This window comes from Notamacropus eugenii, chromosome 2, assembly GCF_028372415.1.
Source record: "Notamacropus eugenii isolate mMacEug1 chromosome 2, mMacEug1.pri_v2, whole genome shotgun sequence".
Lineage (NCBI taxonomy): Eukaryota > Metazoa > Chordata > Mammalia > Diprotodontia > Macropodidae > Notamacropus > Notamacropus eugenii.
Window position 1 is genome coordinate 171,442,749 of NC_092873.1, and position 18,233 is coordinate 171,460,981.

At 34.8% G+C, this 18,233-nt stretch overlaps 2 long non-coding RNA genes across 2 annotated transcripts in view; both read right to left on the reverse strand.

The window, feature by feature from the left end:
* Positions 1–10,019: 10,019 nt before the first annotated feature.
* LOC140526552 (uncharacterized) lies at positions 10,020–13,312 on the reverse strand. Its single transcript, XR_011974425.1, has 2 exons — positions 12,972–13,312; positions 10,020–10,496 (listed from the first exon to the last, which is right to left on the reverse strand). It is a non-coding gene; the product is annotated as an uncharacterized lncRNA (long non-coding RNA).
* Positions 13,313–14,741: 1,429 nt separating this feature from the next.
* The window catches only part of LOC140526551 (uncharacterized), a 103,630-nt gene continuing 100,138 nt past the window's right edge, over positions 14,742–18,233 (reverse strand). The window contains exons 2-3 of the long non-coding RNA XR_011974424.1: positions 15,467–15,644; positions 14,742–14,926 (exon numbers count right to left, since the gene is read on the reverse strand). This is a non-coding gene — a long non-coding RNA (uncharacterized lncRNA). The remainder of the gene's footprint in view (positions 14,927–15,466; positions 15,645–18,233) is intronic.

An 18,233-nucleotide genomic window follows, 5' to 3' on the forward strand; every position in this document is an offset into this window, starting at 1 on the left:
ACCTCTTAGTCTCTTCAAAATGTAGCTATGATTAGTGTGTATTTCCTTCCATCCTATTGTTCTCTCTCTCTCTCTCTCTCTCTCTCTCTCTCTCTCTCTCTCTCTCTCTCTCTCTCTCTCTCTCTCTTTCACTTTCTTTTTGTCTGTCTGTCTGTCTGTCTCCTCTCTGTCTTTCCTCAAAAGTTTGTTCTGCTTCTGGCCACTGAGTCCCTTAATATGCTCTCACTACTGTCACCCTTTTGTTATTTCCTTCCCCTCTGCCTTTCCTGTTGGGTGTGATATATTTGTGTACCCTAATGAGTATGCATTGAGAAAACCAAACTGACTCCATCTTGTCTCATTATGAAAATATCATATAACTGCTGGAATCAAGTGTTGTTTTCCTTAGTTAAGTTTAATTTTCCTGTAAGTCACATCACTTCAAGGGAGTCACTTATTACTTTATTACTATTTGGCAGAATGCAAATAAATGCTACAAACTAGAGTCTCCAAACTCTGGAAAGTCTCTAAATCTAAAATTGTAATACAAAAAATAATAACTGTGCTATAAAAAACTATTTAAATATCCCTTCCAGGACCTACAAATCTGGACTAGATTTGTTCTGCAACCACATGTCTTGTAAATAAATTGTTGAGGTCAGATTTTGTTTAGTCAATTATTATAAACTACTCATTGCAGGTCTGACAAGGGCAGCCAAGAGATCTAGTGGAGACCCCAGATCTCAGGGAGAGCCTCTTCATAAAACTCCTGAAAACACTCTGGTTGATTTTCTCACTGAGAATTTTTTCATAGAAAGCTACACCAGATGTTAGTTTCCCCTTTATCTCAGTTCTTCTAAATTAAGATAAGCCTCCACACACTGAGGAAGTACTTTTAAGGTAATAAATGGATCTTATAATAGCATGATCTCCAGAAAATTTCTTAACAAATGGGGCCCTTGTAAGTTTTTTGTTGAGCTGGGAATGACCAAGAAATACTATATTATGTTATGTGAAATTTGATCTAAACCTATGAGAGATTCAGCTGATAATTTGCTGTGGCTTTGATTCAATACCTTCAAATGGTAAATAAAAGACAGAGAGAGATTTTCAAGGTCCAACCCAAGCCATGTGGGAATATGTGTCTGTCTTGTACTGTCTGTATTTGTGTGTCAGTATATTAAACTCACCTTTTCTTATGGTCTGATTAGCCAAAGGAAAAAGAGTGTGAAGAAGAAAATTTGTTCTGCAGAACTTTTAAAGGCTTTAAAAGAACTCTGTTTATGTGTGTGTGTGTGTGTGTGTGTGTGTGTGTGTGTGTGTGTTTGTCTTTTTAACTCTAAGTAGGGGGAGACAAAAAACATAAATGAAAAAGGAAGGTAGTCTTTGTTCATTCCCAGACAGTAGATGTTTGTGACATTGTAAACTAATTTGCAACTAAATTTATGAATGAAATGTAATTTCTCTACTATGAATTTCCAAATTGTGGTTTTTATAAATGCCAAAACATCTTAGTGAGTTTTGGGGTACCACTCTGTAAAATTTGTTTTAAGGAAAACTAGAATAAAATAAGGATGAAATAATAATAAAAACTTTATGAAAATTACAGGGAAAGAGCACTTAGACTTTTTTTTATCACATTTTCCCCTGGCAAGCAACAGATTTGTTGATTTTGTACAAGAGAGTAAGGTTACTTTATTAACTAAAGGGAAAAAAAGGAACTGAAGATAGTTTCAAAGTAGTATCAGTGAAGTTGCAAAGTGAAAAAAAAATGGGTCTACAGTTTGAATTTATCTGCCAATTAAAAATTGTCTATTACTAACTCTTCACTTGACCAGAAAAAAAGAGAAACTTATTTAAGTCAGTGAGCAACTTGAAAAGTAAATAAAATTTAATTTGGGATAATATTTTACTCTGAATTATCTTCTGTGAATGATACAACAGAATATAATTTCCTAGATAAACTAAAAGTAAAGTCACTAAAAGAAATTGGAATAGACCATTAATTTGCAAGCTTTAAAGAACCAAAAAGTAAAATATTGTAATTACTTGGCATTGTATAACAAAACATGCTAAAAAGGAGAAATTCAACAGACAGTGAAATTTAGTTTTATAGACAATCTGGGATATGATTGGGAAATAAAGACTAGAGGATTTAAGGAAATAGAAGAAAGTGTTACATCAGAATATGAAAAGAGAACAGGAAAGGTCAAGTTTTAAAGAGCTTTAATCAAAGTTCATGGGAAAGATAAAAATAAAGGTAGAAGGAAAATAGGGATAAGAAGAAATGGGTAGAAAGTTCAGGAAGTTTTAATTTGCACTGATTGTGAATAGAGGGTTTAAAGTAAGAATTGAGGAAGGGTTTTAATCTCATTCAGATATGGATATGAGACATTTTATTTGGTTATTCCTTATGATATGGAAAATATAGAAATATAATTGCAGCATTGAATTATTGAAGAATAGCACAGTACAATTCTGTCCCTGAAGGACCATTAGGAGAGTATATTTTAGTCCTTAGATGCAGAATACAAAATCCTTATGGACCCTAAAAGAGGGAGTGGAGAATATAGACTGCTACTTTAAATTTTTGGCAGTAGATTAACTGAAAGTGGTGGGCTCTATATTTTGAAGTGTTAGTAGTAAATAGTCCTTGGAAAAAACTGAGGTTCAACTGAAGATTGTAAACTCAAATGTGATTTGATTTAATATTGCCTTGAAACTAAATTATGTGGACTCATTTACAGTGAGGTATGTTGTCCTATTAGGATGATTGTTGTGGTAAATGAGAACTAAATACCAAATATATTTGCTAACCACATGGATCATAAAATCTGAGTTCAAATCTGATCTCAGAAATGTGTGACTTTATTCAAGTTGACTCACTTCTGTTTACCTCAGTTTCCTAATCTTTAAAGGGACAACAATAACACTCACCTCTCAGGTTTGTTGTGAGGATCATATAATTGCAAAATGTTTAACAGTGCCTGACATACAGTATGAAATATATAAATGTCAACTATTATTCTTTTCGTTATTATGTCTTTAATGGAATGTAATCATTTCATACTGATAAATCTATACTAAGTTTTAGATATGATTAGTATAAAATGCCAAAGATGGTAAGGTGAATGGTTTTCTCTGTAAAATAATTTGGATTGATGTCATCTCTTTATTTTATAAGTTTTTGTTTAATGTTTCAAATTCATAATACTGTATAGGCTATTATTATTGTTTTTTTCTAAATTTGCTCATATTGTGAAATTTGGTAAACCCTTATATCAGAAGCATTGTTAGAAAATCCACTTCTCTTTTAATCTGAATGTTCTTAGATCATGAAATTATCTGTTAAAAGAATGTGGTAAAAATGTTTAAACACTGTTAAATATTGAATGTGGTATATTTTCTTCAAAGTGGGTAATAATAATATCTTACTTTGGGGAGAAAAATACCACATACCCCTTGAGTTATTCTTATCTGTATCATTCATTGGATACTTCTACTTGGTTTGGGACATAAAATCTTATCAGCCCTGCTGACCAGATGTTGAAGTTTGAAATATTAGGACTATTCCCAGTCAATCTAGGAAAATTTAAAGATTTGCTTATAGTAAATAGTGAGTTTTATCTAAGAACCTTTGTTTATCACTTATGAAAATTATGAAATTGTGCTTATTAATAATGAGTATTTGAACAAATGTAGTAAAAAAAGACATTAGAATCCAAAATTTTATTTTGCCTTATAGTTAATAGACAGTATAGATATATTACACCGTAAAGTTGTAACAACCAGCAAGTTTTCTGGGAGTTTTGAACCAACTGTTCATTGAATATGTGAAACTCCAGGCCATGGTTATTCTTAATTTATAAATGAAGGTTATATGAAATGTCCTTATACTTGGTCTCGTTGTTAACTTATTGAAACATAAAAGGAATAATTGCATCCATAACCCAAAGCTGTGATAAGTGAAATTCTGTCATTTGAGGAGAAATCTCATGGGACTATCATCTGATTTTGTTGTTGGTTTTGATTTCAAGTATGGTCGCCTGAATTGCCATGAGGCCAATAGCTCATCATTCAAGGAGGATACCAGGTGTTGTCAAAAGGGAAGTGCAGTCCAGAGACTTCTACAAATAGTTGTCTGTCCCTAGGAAAAGTTGAAAGGATAACCTTGGCAAAGGAAAATATAAATACTTGACTCAATTTCCCCTTTGCGATATTTCCTTTCTGAACAGGAAAATTTCCCACTTGGTTAATTTTAAACCTGGCTTTTGATTCCCTGGGAATTACTGGAACTTTGCTGTGAGATTGTCTGTTAACTATGACTCTTGCCTGGAATAAAATAAAGCTAAAAGAATTCTTCACTCATTATGACATATCAAATCAATATGTGCCCATGAAGAAATTATCTTGATACTGTCATAACCATGTCCATTCCCTACCTTTCACAGCAAATTTCTGTGATCCAGCGAGGTAAACACTAGAAGTTTATCACTGAATAGATACATATTAAAACATCTGAGTTACTATAATAGGATGCAAGTATGAAAGATTTTACTGATGTTAATCTGTATTTACATTCAACTCCATATCCTATGTAATTGCGTAAGTGAATTCTTACAATTGTCATCCCCTCGCTAATAGTTATATGTCCATGTATAGGAGTAGGTCCACTTTCTTTCAAGATGATATGAGGATAATATGCACTCTCTAAAAAGTGTTGATAGGACAAAGATGTAAAAGTCTTCAAAAATTTAATGAAATAATTTAACTTTGAGAAATCAATAAGATTGAAATGTTTTCTCTAAGATGCAGGATATATGTGTGCATGTATGTATGTATATTCACTTGCATACATATGTATGTACATGTGTATATGTATATACAAATACATATATGTGCATATGTATGTGTATTATACATATATGTACATATATGTATATATGCTTATAGTTTATGTACATGTGTTTATACATGCATACACATATATAAGTACCTTCCAGATACTTTGAATGGGATATATGTTTTAGTTATAAATCTCAAAATTAGAAAATATACATATGTGCATTGCAAGTTATAGTTGCATTAATAATTTTGAAGAATTTTAGATCAATTTCTCCTTATTTTGAAATATCTGTATGATAACATTCAGGGATAGTATGGCTCATATGCAAGTCAGGCCCTCTTCCTTCAGCTTGTGGATGACATGATCCATACCAGGTAAAGACAGAAAGAACACAGTGTATATTAAAAATGGAAATTCTCTTGAATTTCAGGTGAATTATAGATTCCTGATTTGTTCTTCTTCTTATAACTCTGTTGCTAATTGGGTTAGATCTCTATGGTTATTAATTAATTAAAAGCAAATTTTGGAGGTTGTACCAAATTTTATTAAGTTTCGTTAGTGGAAGATTTGAACAGATAACCTAGGAGTTTCTGAAGCTGACTTGCAACCACAGAATTAGATCTAAGAGAACCGCCTTCAGAGCTGCCCTGAGGATGAGACCTATTTCAGAATTTCCAAGGAAGATGTTTCTAGAAACCAGATGATTATAAAGAACATTTGGGTCTCTAGATGAAACTTGCTAATTAAATGGACATTGGGAGTGGGTTATCTCGCAGTTTACAAGGAGCCTTGATGATCATTATTATATCAGTTTGGTCTTATATTTCATGTGTTTATGTTTACTGGTTTTTCTAGATGACCTTGCTGATATGCAAATCTCCCCTCTCTAATTAGTACATGGTAAACCCTATAAGTGGCTTAATTTGTAATCTGACTACCTTTACCTATACAGCATATTTAACATGGTCTGTCTCTTTAAAAGATATATGAGACTTTAACTTTGTTTATATAAATTTGTTCAACGTTTAGTGTATTGAAGGCAATGTAAAATTTTGACTTGTAATACTCATAACCACAGTTATGAGTTCCCTTGTCTTTTGTTGTAAGGTTTAGTCCCCTATCTTACAGTCATAGTTGTGTCCTGATATACTTCCTCTGCTTTGTTTTATCTGAGCATCATGTGGGAATTATGCATATCTCCTCCTGAAGTGCTTTTTGGGTATTCTACTCATCCAATCAAGACCACATCAAATTATGTTTTTCTTGGCAACATGGCCTTTAAGGGCTTTATAGCGGGCACCTTTAGTGAAGACACTTGGGGTATTTATTGGCTATCATCCTGCTGGGATAGTTAGGACCACTTAAACTATCTGAAAAATGACTATCCACTTCATTTAAACTCCTTGGCAATCAATGATGCCTGGACAGTTCTTTGTCTGTGGTGATGAGGTTTACTTCTCCATTCTTCCTAACTGATTTGAGACTTGTGGGGTCACTTATTTGGCCACATCAGCATCACTCTATAATCATACCATAAAGTCTAGTGGGAAAGAAATCTGCTAGAAAAAAAGGTGTGTTTACAATCCAAAATCATTTAAAACAAAAAGTTCCACTGGTCCCTAATTCCATATATTAGGGTCTTTTCATTGGAGCAGGCTGCTAGGAACCTCTCACATGAAATTGAAAAACTCACCCAAACCATAAATCTCATCTCCTCTTTCTGAACTAGGGCGGGTTCATTAACACAAATGGCCTTACAAAATCCTATAGTCTTAGACCTTATTACAGGTTCAGAAGCAGGGGCCTGTGCTGTGATCAGTCATATTCCCACATTAATTAATCAGGAAAAATCAAAACCAACCTTTAAAAAATCCAACAAGTTCTAGTAGAAACACAACTATATGACTTGCAAATAAATTGCATAGCTCAAATTAAATTCCTCAACTATTATAAAAAAATCATCACTGTATGCTATTTGCTCTTTAAACCAATTCTGATGAAAGTGAGATTGAAGTGTTACAAGCCATCCTCCTCTCCACTATAAAAGCACTTCCTTACATGCCTCTTCTGTGTAAAATAATTTTCCATCTTTCTCTTCCCTCTTCTCCAAGTGTATTCCTATTTCTCATCCCTTTATTTTTTTAAAAAACAAATCATCTCATCATAGTCAACTCACACTAACACCCTTGTCTGTCTATACTCCTAGCTTCCCTAATAAAGTTCTTAGAAGTTATAGGTATCATCTTCCCAAAAAAGAATGTAAACAGTTTAACCTTATTGAGAGCTTTATGATTTCTCTTTCCTGCTTACCTTTCTATACTTCTCTTATCTTGCATTGAATATCAAATTTTGTATTCAGCTCTGGTCTCTTCATCAATGTTTGAAAATCCTCTATTTCATTAAAGATCCATTTTCTCCCTGAACGATTGTACTCAGTTTTTTGAGGTATGTTATTCTTGATTTGTGATCCTAGCTCCTTTGCTTTCCACAGTATCATATTCCAAGATCTCTTCCCTTTTTTATGTGAAATCTACTAACTCTTGTGTGATCCTGACTATGGCTTTGTGATATTTTTATTGCTTCTTTCTGGTTGCTTGCATTCTCCTTGACTTTGGAGCTCTGGAATTTGACTACAATATTCCTAGGTGTTTTCATTTTGGGATTTTTTTCAGGAAGTTATCAGTAGATTCTTTCGATTTCTATTTTATCCTCTGATTCTAGGATATCAGAGGAGTTTTCTTTGATAATTTCTTGAAATATGATGTCTAGCCTTTATTTTATCATTACTTTTAGGTAGTCCAATAATTCTTAAATTATCTTTCCTCAATCTATTTTCCAGTTCATTTGTTTTTCTGATGAGATATTTTGTTTCCTTCTTTTTCATTCTTTTGACTTTTACTGTTTCTTAATGTTTCATGGAGTCATTTGTCTAATTCTAATTTTAAGGAATATTTTCTTCAATGAGTTTTATACTCCTTTTTTCCTATTTTGATTTTAAGTAGTTCTATTCAGTGGAATTTTGTGACTCTTTTACCATTTAGACAATTGTATTTTTAAAGTGTTGTTTCTTCAATATTTTTGTGCCTTTTACCAAACTCCATTCTTTTGTAGGTTCTGCCACTGTAGAATTTGTTTTGAGGCTTCATTTAAAGGGGTTTGGAGGGGTTTGGAGAAGAGAGTATCTGCCTTTTCTCCAGAACTTTAGTTCTGCCTTGTACCATTCTCAAAAAAAGATAATCCCACAGGTTCATCTTATTCTGGAGTTTCTCAACTGAGTTTTGAAAACATCTTACCTTTGATTGATGAGAGAAGAGACCAAAGGTCTTACATCATGGTTGCTTATTTGTTGGACGATGAAGGAGAGAGGGAGGGAGAGTTCCTACTAAAATAGCATTTTTTCCTCATCTGAAAAATGTATGATTTAGATGGCTTCTAAAATCCTTTTTCAGTCTTTAAGTTATGACTATATGATCCTTTGTCAATTTTGGCATGGATATACAACCATAGGTAGAGGTATAACTTAAGAAAAATATTTTATGAGATTGGAAGTCAGTATCAGCATAAAGTAGCAAATACAGTTTTTTTTCTGCACATGTGAGTATCAGAATCTATTAAGCTGTGAAGAATGTCTAATTATCTCCAAAAATTAAGACTCACAATACAATTTTCAAATTATTTCTTTTAAAAATAATTTAACTTCATTTTTATTTGCACAGAATTTTATTAATCAATGCCCAATTTGACTTAACATAAATTTTGTCTTTTTTTCATAACAAGTCTTAACCCTGGTTATCAAAAATGATTGATTCTGCTGTGACTTGTCTTCTAATTTTCTTCACTTTTGGGTGGTATGTTGCTATTACATCTAGAGCTGCCAATTTATTCAAAAAGAAGAACTGACTATACACTAAATTTCATAAGCATTTAAGGCTCTTTGTCAGAAAGACTGAAGTAGATATTCTTGACTCATGTCTATCATGTCCTGAGGTCTAAGAAAAAAATATGTATCAGCTGTCAGGTTTAGAGATTTTACCCTAAATCATTCATACGATGCTTCCTTAATAAGGGGAATCCACTAAAAAAATGTGACAATCCTGTAGAAGAGGGAGATCTCCTGGAAGAATGTTGTTGATAATAATATTAAAATATAGCCTCATGTTTCCTATGGCCTGAACAACAAGGACTAGGGAAATGGAAGAATGCTACAACATATTCTGCTTTTTTACACTTCATTACAACCAAAGTGTGTAGAATAAATAACGGAATTTGGACTATAGTGTAGAAATTAGTTGAGCTGAAAATTTACTTAAGTGTTCCTTTTCAACAGATTACTAGATGACTATCAAGCAATGACATAAGATCCCATGTCACGTCTGTATATATGAGATCTAATCCCTATGGTAGCATGTACTCTGGCCATGTCCACTGTCTTTATTTAATAGAGGTCACCATACCTTTATAGAAGCCTGAGGCTTAATGTTAGGCATCTTTAGGTATAGAAAAACAGAATAAATCTAACTATGCAATTCAGAAGCAGCACTAGTCTAGATCTGCCCATAGTTTTCACCTTCCCTTTTTTTTACCAATTCAAGTACATGCTTTGTGTGGCCTATAAATCAACATGAACTATAATATAATTATAATAGTATACAACACAATTTCTCTAGAATAATACTACAAAATCAGAGCCAAATACTACCAATATAGCTACCTGAAACAAGTATCATAAAATGTACCTTTGAATAATTTTAAGACAAGTTCAATTGAGAAGACCTCTGCCCCCTTCCAGAATATAAACTACCATGGTTAGAAAGACACTAGGGCATTTCTCCATGAACACATAGATGGAATCGTGAGATGACACTAGACTGAACCAGAGAAGGAATTGAAAGGGTTTCAATGTCATGTTACATCCAAAAAAAAAGCTAATGATAAATTGAGTTCTAAAATGAATGCTTAGGGTCCAAAATGAGAGATGGTGTTGTCCTGTTTTATTCTGTTTCAATCAATCTCATCTAGAACATTCTTCTCTGTTCTGGGACTGTGCTTTAGGACGGAAACTAATTATATGGAATATATTCAGAAAAAAACATAGTGTAATACCAAACCAAAATGTAAATTGTATCTATAATCTTAACATCTACAAATAGTATTCTTGAAAACCTCCAATAATGCGAAATTTACCATCCCCAGTCAGTCACTAAACATTTATTAAGTATCTACTATGTTCTTACACTGTGCTAGGGATATATGAGTATTCAGGGAAGACTAGTATCTCTAGGATGAGGGCCGCTGAAAACTTTGCAGGGCTATTTCAACCTTTGGTGTCCACCTAATTCAACCAATTCTCACCTTCAGCTTCAAGAAATTGTAGCATGCACAGCAGTCACATCCTGGTAATTTTAGTGGACAGATCTAAGTTGAGGGTAACCAAGAGGTTTCAAACCTATTGGTGAGTTGGGGGGTGGGGTATCTGCATTAAACACATGAAGACTTCCCTTTGCAGAATAGGCAAATAAGAAAAATTTGTTCCAATTGCCATGAAAGTGGCTGAAGCAGGCCATGTAGATCCCTTAGACCTCGGTTAGACATTAAAGACACCAATGTATCCACTGCATCCGAGCCATCATCAGTCATCTCACTTTTGTCCTGCCATTGGACTTCAATGACTCTGGAAGAGAGAGTAAGGCCAATAAGTTCACACAACTCTGACTTACTTAAATCAAATTAATGCATGTCAAAAGACATCACCTATATAATTTTATCATTTTTACCTACCTTATCAAAGCACTGTAGCAATGGGCAAGTGATGTAGTCACGAGCCTACACAAAGGTGGGTCAGGCCATAGAATCTTCTTATTACAGGACTGAAGCAACAGTGGGATTTGCCAGCCCCATGGATGTCTGAGCAGCCTTTTTTTAAAGGACCAAACTGCTCACCTCCTCATGTGAGGAAAAGGCTAGAAAGGGTGTCCTAAAAATTGTCTGCTTCACCTAATCTAATGCTGGACTGCTTGTCACAGCAAGTAGTCTCACCCTGTGGTACTAATTTAAAAACATGTACAAAAACACTTGTGAAAATGATTCCACTTGGCATTGGTTCATGGAATGTATAAATACTCATAGACTACAAGAAATCCAGGAAACCTAAAAGATGAAAAGCTCCTGTTGGAACAGAACTTAACAGGTATCACATTCAAATAGTAGCCCTGAGTCACAAGGAGACAAGGGTCACACGTTAATGCCAGCTTACCAAAGTCAAAGGTGGACACACATTTTTCTGGAATGGCCTCAGTGATCAGGAGTGTTGTGAAGCTGGAATTGGTTTCATGATCAAAACTAATTTAGTCAAGACGCTTTAATGCCTCCCAAAAGAAATGAATGACAGGGTCATGACAATACAATTGTCATGAAAAAACCATGCCACAATCATCAGTGTGTATGTTCCCACCATGAACACTGATGAGGCAAAACAACAATTTTATCAAAACCTGAAGACCCTCATCATTAATGTGTCAAAAGAAGATGAACTTGTAATTCTGGGTGATTTTATGCCAGAGTCAGCACAGATTATCAGGTTTGGCACGGAGTCCTTGGAAAGAGTGGAATAAGAAACATATACTCACTTTTTATGAAATACTCATGTATCTCATAACCTTCTCAATACCCACACTGTCTTCTGTTTAGCTAAATGCAATAAAATTTCATGGACACACCCTCAGAGCAAACATTGCCACTTAATAGGGTAAGCCATTGTAAGGAGAAGAGACAAACAGGATCTGAGAGTGATGAAGACAACATGTGGCACAGAGTTTTGGACTGACCTTAGATTTATCTTAACCAAGCCAAAAGTTCTCATTCAACAAAAGGTGTGGCCCAAAGGCTACTAACTGACTAACAGAAGATTAAAGTGTTGTCAAAAGATGAGAGTGTTCCTCTGAGCATGAGTAGTTTGTCGTTAACTTGGAGGGAAAGCTGAGCCAACACACAATTGGCAACAGTGGAGTAGGAAAGGAGGGAGTAGCTTTCAGAGATTTGATGTATAGCAACGTATTTGTTCATCTGGGTCAGAATAATCACAAAAATCAAGACTGGTTTGACAAAAAATGATAGGGAAATTCAAAGGTTGCTAAATGAAAAACAAGAACTCTGAAGGGTTTACCAACAGGATGGTTCATCCATCTCTAAGAAGATAGCATTTAACTCCATCAAAAGTAAAGTGCAAACAAAGCTTAGAGAAGTGCAGAATTCTTGGCTCAGCAAGGTGAAATTCAGTTTTATATTCCAAACATTCCATTTATGATGCCTTGAAGGCTCTTTATGGGTTAAAGACCCATATAAACTCTGCAGTACTGATGTAGTCACATTGACTAGCGATAAAGACATGATCCTGGAGAGACTGAACACATCCATAATGTCCTCAACAGACTGTGCAGTGCAGAGAGACTGAACACATCCATAATGTCCTCAACAGACAGTGCAGAAGTCATTGATCATTTACCTCAGGTTGAAGTAAACCCCTCTCTAGTCAAACATCCACCTGAAAAAGAATTTTTTTTAATGGTATAAAGCTCCTTTCCTAGGGCAAAGCATGTGGTACTGTTTCTGTTTCAGCTGAGATTTACAAGGCAAGGGGTTCACTACTTATGCAAAAGCTTAGTGAAGTCTTATGGGTTATATGGCAAGAGGTTATTCCCAGGAGTTCAAGGATGTTCCAGTGTCCATCTCTATAACATTTCTATAACTGAAAAGGAAATAGGTTGTCCTATGACAATCACAGTGAGGGGATGGTCTCTCTCTTTCTCTCTCTTTCTTTTTCTCTCTCTCCTTCTCTTTCTCTCTCTCCCTCTCTTCCATCCCCTCTCTCATTGCCAGCAAGAGACTTGCCATAATCCTTCATAATAGACTGATCCTTCACCTAAAAGATGGTCATCTACCCACACCAATATGACTTCAGAAAGGGTTAAGAAATGGTCAAATGTGATGTTTTCTACCTGACAACTCCAGGAGAAATGCTAAGAGCAGAACAGAGATCTGTACATATTGTTCATCAATCTAACCAAGATCTTTGGTGTTATCAGTCATGTGGACTTGTGGAAGATCATGGCAAAATTTGATTGCCCAGAGACATACATCAGTATTGTACCTTAGTTTCATGATGGAATACTTGCAGAGGTTCTGGAGAGTGAACAATGCTCTTGAGCTTTCCCGGGTGCCAATGGATTGAAGCAGGACTATGTATTGGCCCTCAAGTTTTTAGCATGATATATTCAGTGATGTTTCCAGGCACCTTCAAGGAGGATGAAAATGGCACTGTCAGTTATCACACTCATGGCAAATTATTTCACTTGAAAAGGCTACAAGTTAAGCCTAAAGTAGAGATTTGGTGCATGACTTTTTTGTTTACAGGTAATTATTCACTCAAGACATCCTGAAGCTGAGATGCAACAAAGTATGATTTTCTGCTGCTTGGGGTAATTTTGTCTAACAATTAGCACCCCCAAAAAATAGAGGTTATCCATCAGCTTGCACCACATCATCCCATGTTGTAGAGCCATTGTTTACATGAAATGGAAAAATTCTGAATGCTGTGGATATGTTAACTTACTTGGCAATACACTTTCCAGGGATGTACACATAGATAATGAGGTTGATCATGCATTGCCAGAGCTAACTCCCAAGGAAAAAGAATTACAGTAGCTAGAAAAAAAAAATGATGGATAAATGTAGAGACATCTTCACTCCAAACATTCATATGGACTATTTGTGCCCAACTTGTGGTACAGCCTTCCAAGACTGTACTGATCTGATCAGGCACAGTTGGGCACACTGTATCTTGACCCTGACATAGTGATATCATTTTGATCCTCTTTTAAGATGGACAACAACCAATCAACACTGTGCTAAATACTGGAGATATAACAAAAGATTAAAGATAGTCTTATCACTTGAAGAGCTCACAATCTAGTTAGAGAGATAGCATGCAAAGAATTGTTAATAAGCAAGCTGTATACAGACTAAACAGGAAATAATCAATAGAGGGAAGGCACTAACATTAAGTGGGATTGGGAAAGATTCCCTATAGAAGGCAGGATTTTAGCTGGGACTTGAAGAAAAAAACCAGAGAAACAACACTTTCTATGCAAGGATAGCCTTTGTTGTTATTAAAGTGTTTCTTTCTCTTTACATGGAATCAAAAGTATACTCCCTTATAGATTTCATGTATTTGTACTAGTTCTCATATTAGTAGTCAAGGAGAAAAACTCTAATTCATTTCAACATGATAATCACTCAGATATCTGAAGCCAGTTCAGACTTCTCTTTTCCAGACTAAACAACTCCAGTTGTTTCAAATTATTTTAGTTCCCTTACTCTCCTGGGTACACCTCCTCTAGAAAGCTCCAAATCATCAATATCCAATCTAAAACACAGAACCCAGAACAGGGAATAATATTTCAGTTGTGAACTGACTAGACAAAGTGTTGTAGTATTGTATTCATTCTGGATACTAAGCTTACATTTAGGCAGCCTTAGTTGACATTAATTTTTTGGGCTATCATACATCATTTTTAACCCATGATAATTTTGTATTCCTCAAAACCTCATATAACAAATATGCATGATCAAGCAAAACAAATGCCCTCAATGGATGTATGCATATACATATTGTGTGTGAGTCTGTGTTTCTCATTTTTCACCTTAAATCAGGCATGCAAATCATATGACCCACAGGGCACTTGAGCCTGCCATGGGATTTCAGGTGACCTGCAAAAAATTTAAAGGATGTAAAAGAAAGTAGAAAACTTGTACCACTTAGAAAAGTAATTTTTTTTAACATTAATGATATTTCAGGATAAAAATTCTAATAAGTATAATTAATTAGTACTAATCAAAATTTCCCTTTTTAAAATGGCTTATCTGCAAAATAGCTTAATCATTAATTATACCTTTACTTGGAAAGTGAGCTGCTAAAAAACCTATCTGCAGCCCAAAAAAGTTCAGTCTATTTTAATTTTGGCCCTTACCTACTGCCAAGTTGTGCAGGTCTGCCTTAAAATCATCTCTTCTCTGTCATAAATAGGATGTTTCATCACTGGTCTTCTGGAAGCATGAAGGATCATTGAATTGCTTGCAATTCTTACAGCTTTCAGAGCTGTTTACTTTTTACATTTATACATTGTATAAATTTTTCTGGTTCCTATTATTTCATTCCTTACCACTTTATAAAAGTCCTCAAAATTGTTCATTTTTATAATATTGGTAGTAGAGTATCAGTTCATATATTTTCCATATCTTGAAGTCATCTATTTTATCATTTCTTACAATGCAGTAATACTTCATTAAATTCATATTACAACTTATCAGTCATTCATTAATTAATAGACTTCCCCATAATTTCCTCTTTTTGTTTTTATGACCATGAGGATTATATGGCGGACTTTTCAAATATTTGCCAAATCCAAATATTCTATGTCTTTTGTATTCTTTTACCCTACTTTTCTGGTGAACCCATCAAAATAAAAAATGAATTTAGCCGGGCATATCTTATTCTTAATGAAATTAATACTGGCTCATGGTGCTCATTACTTCTATATCTAAATGCTCACAAAACATCCCTAATAAAAGATTCAAGAATTGTACCAGTCATTTGCTAGGCTCATTGGCCTTTAGTTTGGACAATCCATCTTCTCCCTCTTTTTGAAAATCGGGACATGATGAAGAGTGCTCCTCCTTCATGGTCCATCAACACATTTAATGCAAATGAAAGAGAACAGGTTGGATAAAGTAGATAATCCAGCATAATCAAAGCTCCAAAATTCTGCAGAAAACAAGAATTGAAAAGAAGATTTAACTGATTAAACAAGGTCTTCTAGAAAAGGAGGGATAGTGATGCATTAAAAATTTAGACACACCTTCCTGTTGGTTTTCTGCTTTTATTTTATTTTTCTCAACCTGTTCTAATCTGAGTATGAATTGTGATGCTACCTATTCTCTTAACCTTACTGCTGATTCTCCTATCTGGTGTTCTTGACCTTGTCTTACCAATTTGTTTTTGATTTCTTGTATTCCTGACTTTGTTTCCGCTTTCTGTTTCACATAATGTGGTCCTGTGGTGTAGTGAATACAGTATTGGACTTAGAGTCAGAAAGACAGGTTTGAATATTGTTTTAGACACTTATTAGGTATATGACCATGGACAAGTAACTTTACCTCATTAGGGGTTAGTTTATTTATTGGTAAAATTAGAGAGTTGAACTCCATGACCTTTAAGATTCCTTCTAGTTCAAAATCAATGAGACTATGATTTCCTCATCTCCATGACTATAACGAAGATTCATTTTTTCCAGTGTCTAAAGCACTCCATCACATTTTTGGAAATTGGTACAATTGACAACTCTAGCCCTTTTCTTTAGGATTCTTTAGAGTCACCAATGGCTTTCCCAGTAGCCACATTAACAAAGCCATTAAGCACACTGGAATGTAGCTAGCCAGATCCAGGGAACTTAAATTCATTGTGAGCAGGGAAATTTTCTCTAACCACCTCTTTATCGGACTAGTGTTTCAGTCAGATCTTCGTCAGCCATTTTTATTCCATACATTCCAGACAGATAATTGGTCTCCTTAGTTGAGAAAACTGATGCAAAAGTTGAATTTAGCAACTTTATCTGCCATGTTGTTTTCTTCCTGCATGGTAAGCAAGAGGGGTCTTTTTTCTTGATTTTACTCTTGTTTTTTCTTTCTTCCTTTCTTCCTTCCTTCCTTTCTTTTTCTTTCCTAAAATCTTAAACTCAGTTCCCTCTGAAGTCCATAGATTGGACCACAATATGTCCCTGCCCAAGCTCCACTTCATGGCTGTTTATTGGATCCTCCTGGGTCAGAGTGAATCTCAATGGCAGCTGTTTCTCTTTGGAACAGCAACCTTAAGGAACTTGCCCTCTCAACTTTATTTTTTTTTTCTCTTTCTAATTAAAGGGGCCATCCCTTGACTACTTCTTAAAGAGGCCTTTTCACTGAATGGGCATTACCTTACTCCAAGTGCCTGAAAAGGCCTTAGCCTAAAAGGGCCAGGGTCTCTCATCGCATCCTGAGCCATCTCCAGTGATCCTGATGAGTATCAGGTCACTGGATCCAGAAGGCTCTGGAGCAGAAAGTGAAGCTGGTGACCTTGCACTGCCCTCCCTTACTCAAATCAAAGTCAACTGCAAGTCATGTAATCATTTTCCTGATGTTATGGTTCTCTTCAAGAATGAAGGACAAACACAAATCTTATCCTTAACATAGGACCCTACAGGGAATGGGAAAGAGAGCCTTCTTTTCTCTGCTTCACCCTTCATTGAAAGCTTGAAATCATAATATGCTTTATCCTTCCTTATATTACTCTTACAGATCTTTGCTATTTGTCCTAGGTTACCCGAAATTTTTTCCAGATTGTGTGCATATCTTTTTCAAATCTGAATTCAAATATTTTCCCTTTAAACACATTTCAATTTCATTTTCTTTCTCATTGGAATACATTGTGACTGTATGACCAGTTTTATTTCTATAGACATTTACAATCTTCTGCAGATAGCTTCCATTTTTAGAACCTCAGTCTAAGGGATGCTACCAATCGTATCTCTTAGTTCAGGAATTTGCTCTTCTAAAATGCAGGAATCATTTCAAATACTTGCCCAAAATTAAGCTTTTTCATCTATCTGAAACTAAGGAATCATTATGGACCATCTCTTAAGGTTTTCATCAACCATTTACTTATTCTTCATTGGTAAGGATCAGAATAGTAGGTGATCACTTCATATATCTATTGAAAGATAAAATTATCAGTAAGGAAGCCAAGAATTTATCAGATTTTCCACTGTTCACAAATAGAAACCTTTGGCAGACATACAGGCAATTAAAGCTCAGATATCAAAATAATGTTCTAAGCTAGCCTCAAGTTTTTAATTTAAGTCATCCAGTTCTTCAAGTTGGGCTTCACTTAGCCTCAACTCCTGCCTCAGCCTTAGCCCTAGTTTTCGTCTCTACCTCACCTCTATCCCTTTGGTCATATGATGACCCTGAGAGCTTAGAAGGGTCAGAGGTTTTGGATTTCACATCACCATCATAGCAGCATCCTCAGAATATAAGAATTTTCAATATGAAGGTACTTCATTCACATCATTATTTCAATCTTAATTTGTTTTTTCCCTTTCAATTTATTTTAATTATTTCAAGAATAATCAATTTAACTCACTAAAATGTTATAAATTCTTGTTTGGATACAAATTGGACTGGATGGCCTCTGTAATCATTTGTAATTGTGAAATTCTGAGAATTCTATGAATAAGGCAATATTGAAGGAGACAAAAAAATCTAAACAGGACATTGTAATGGGAGATCCTACTAGCCAGAGGATCGTTAGACAAAATAA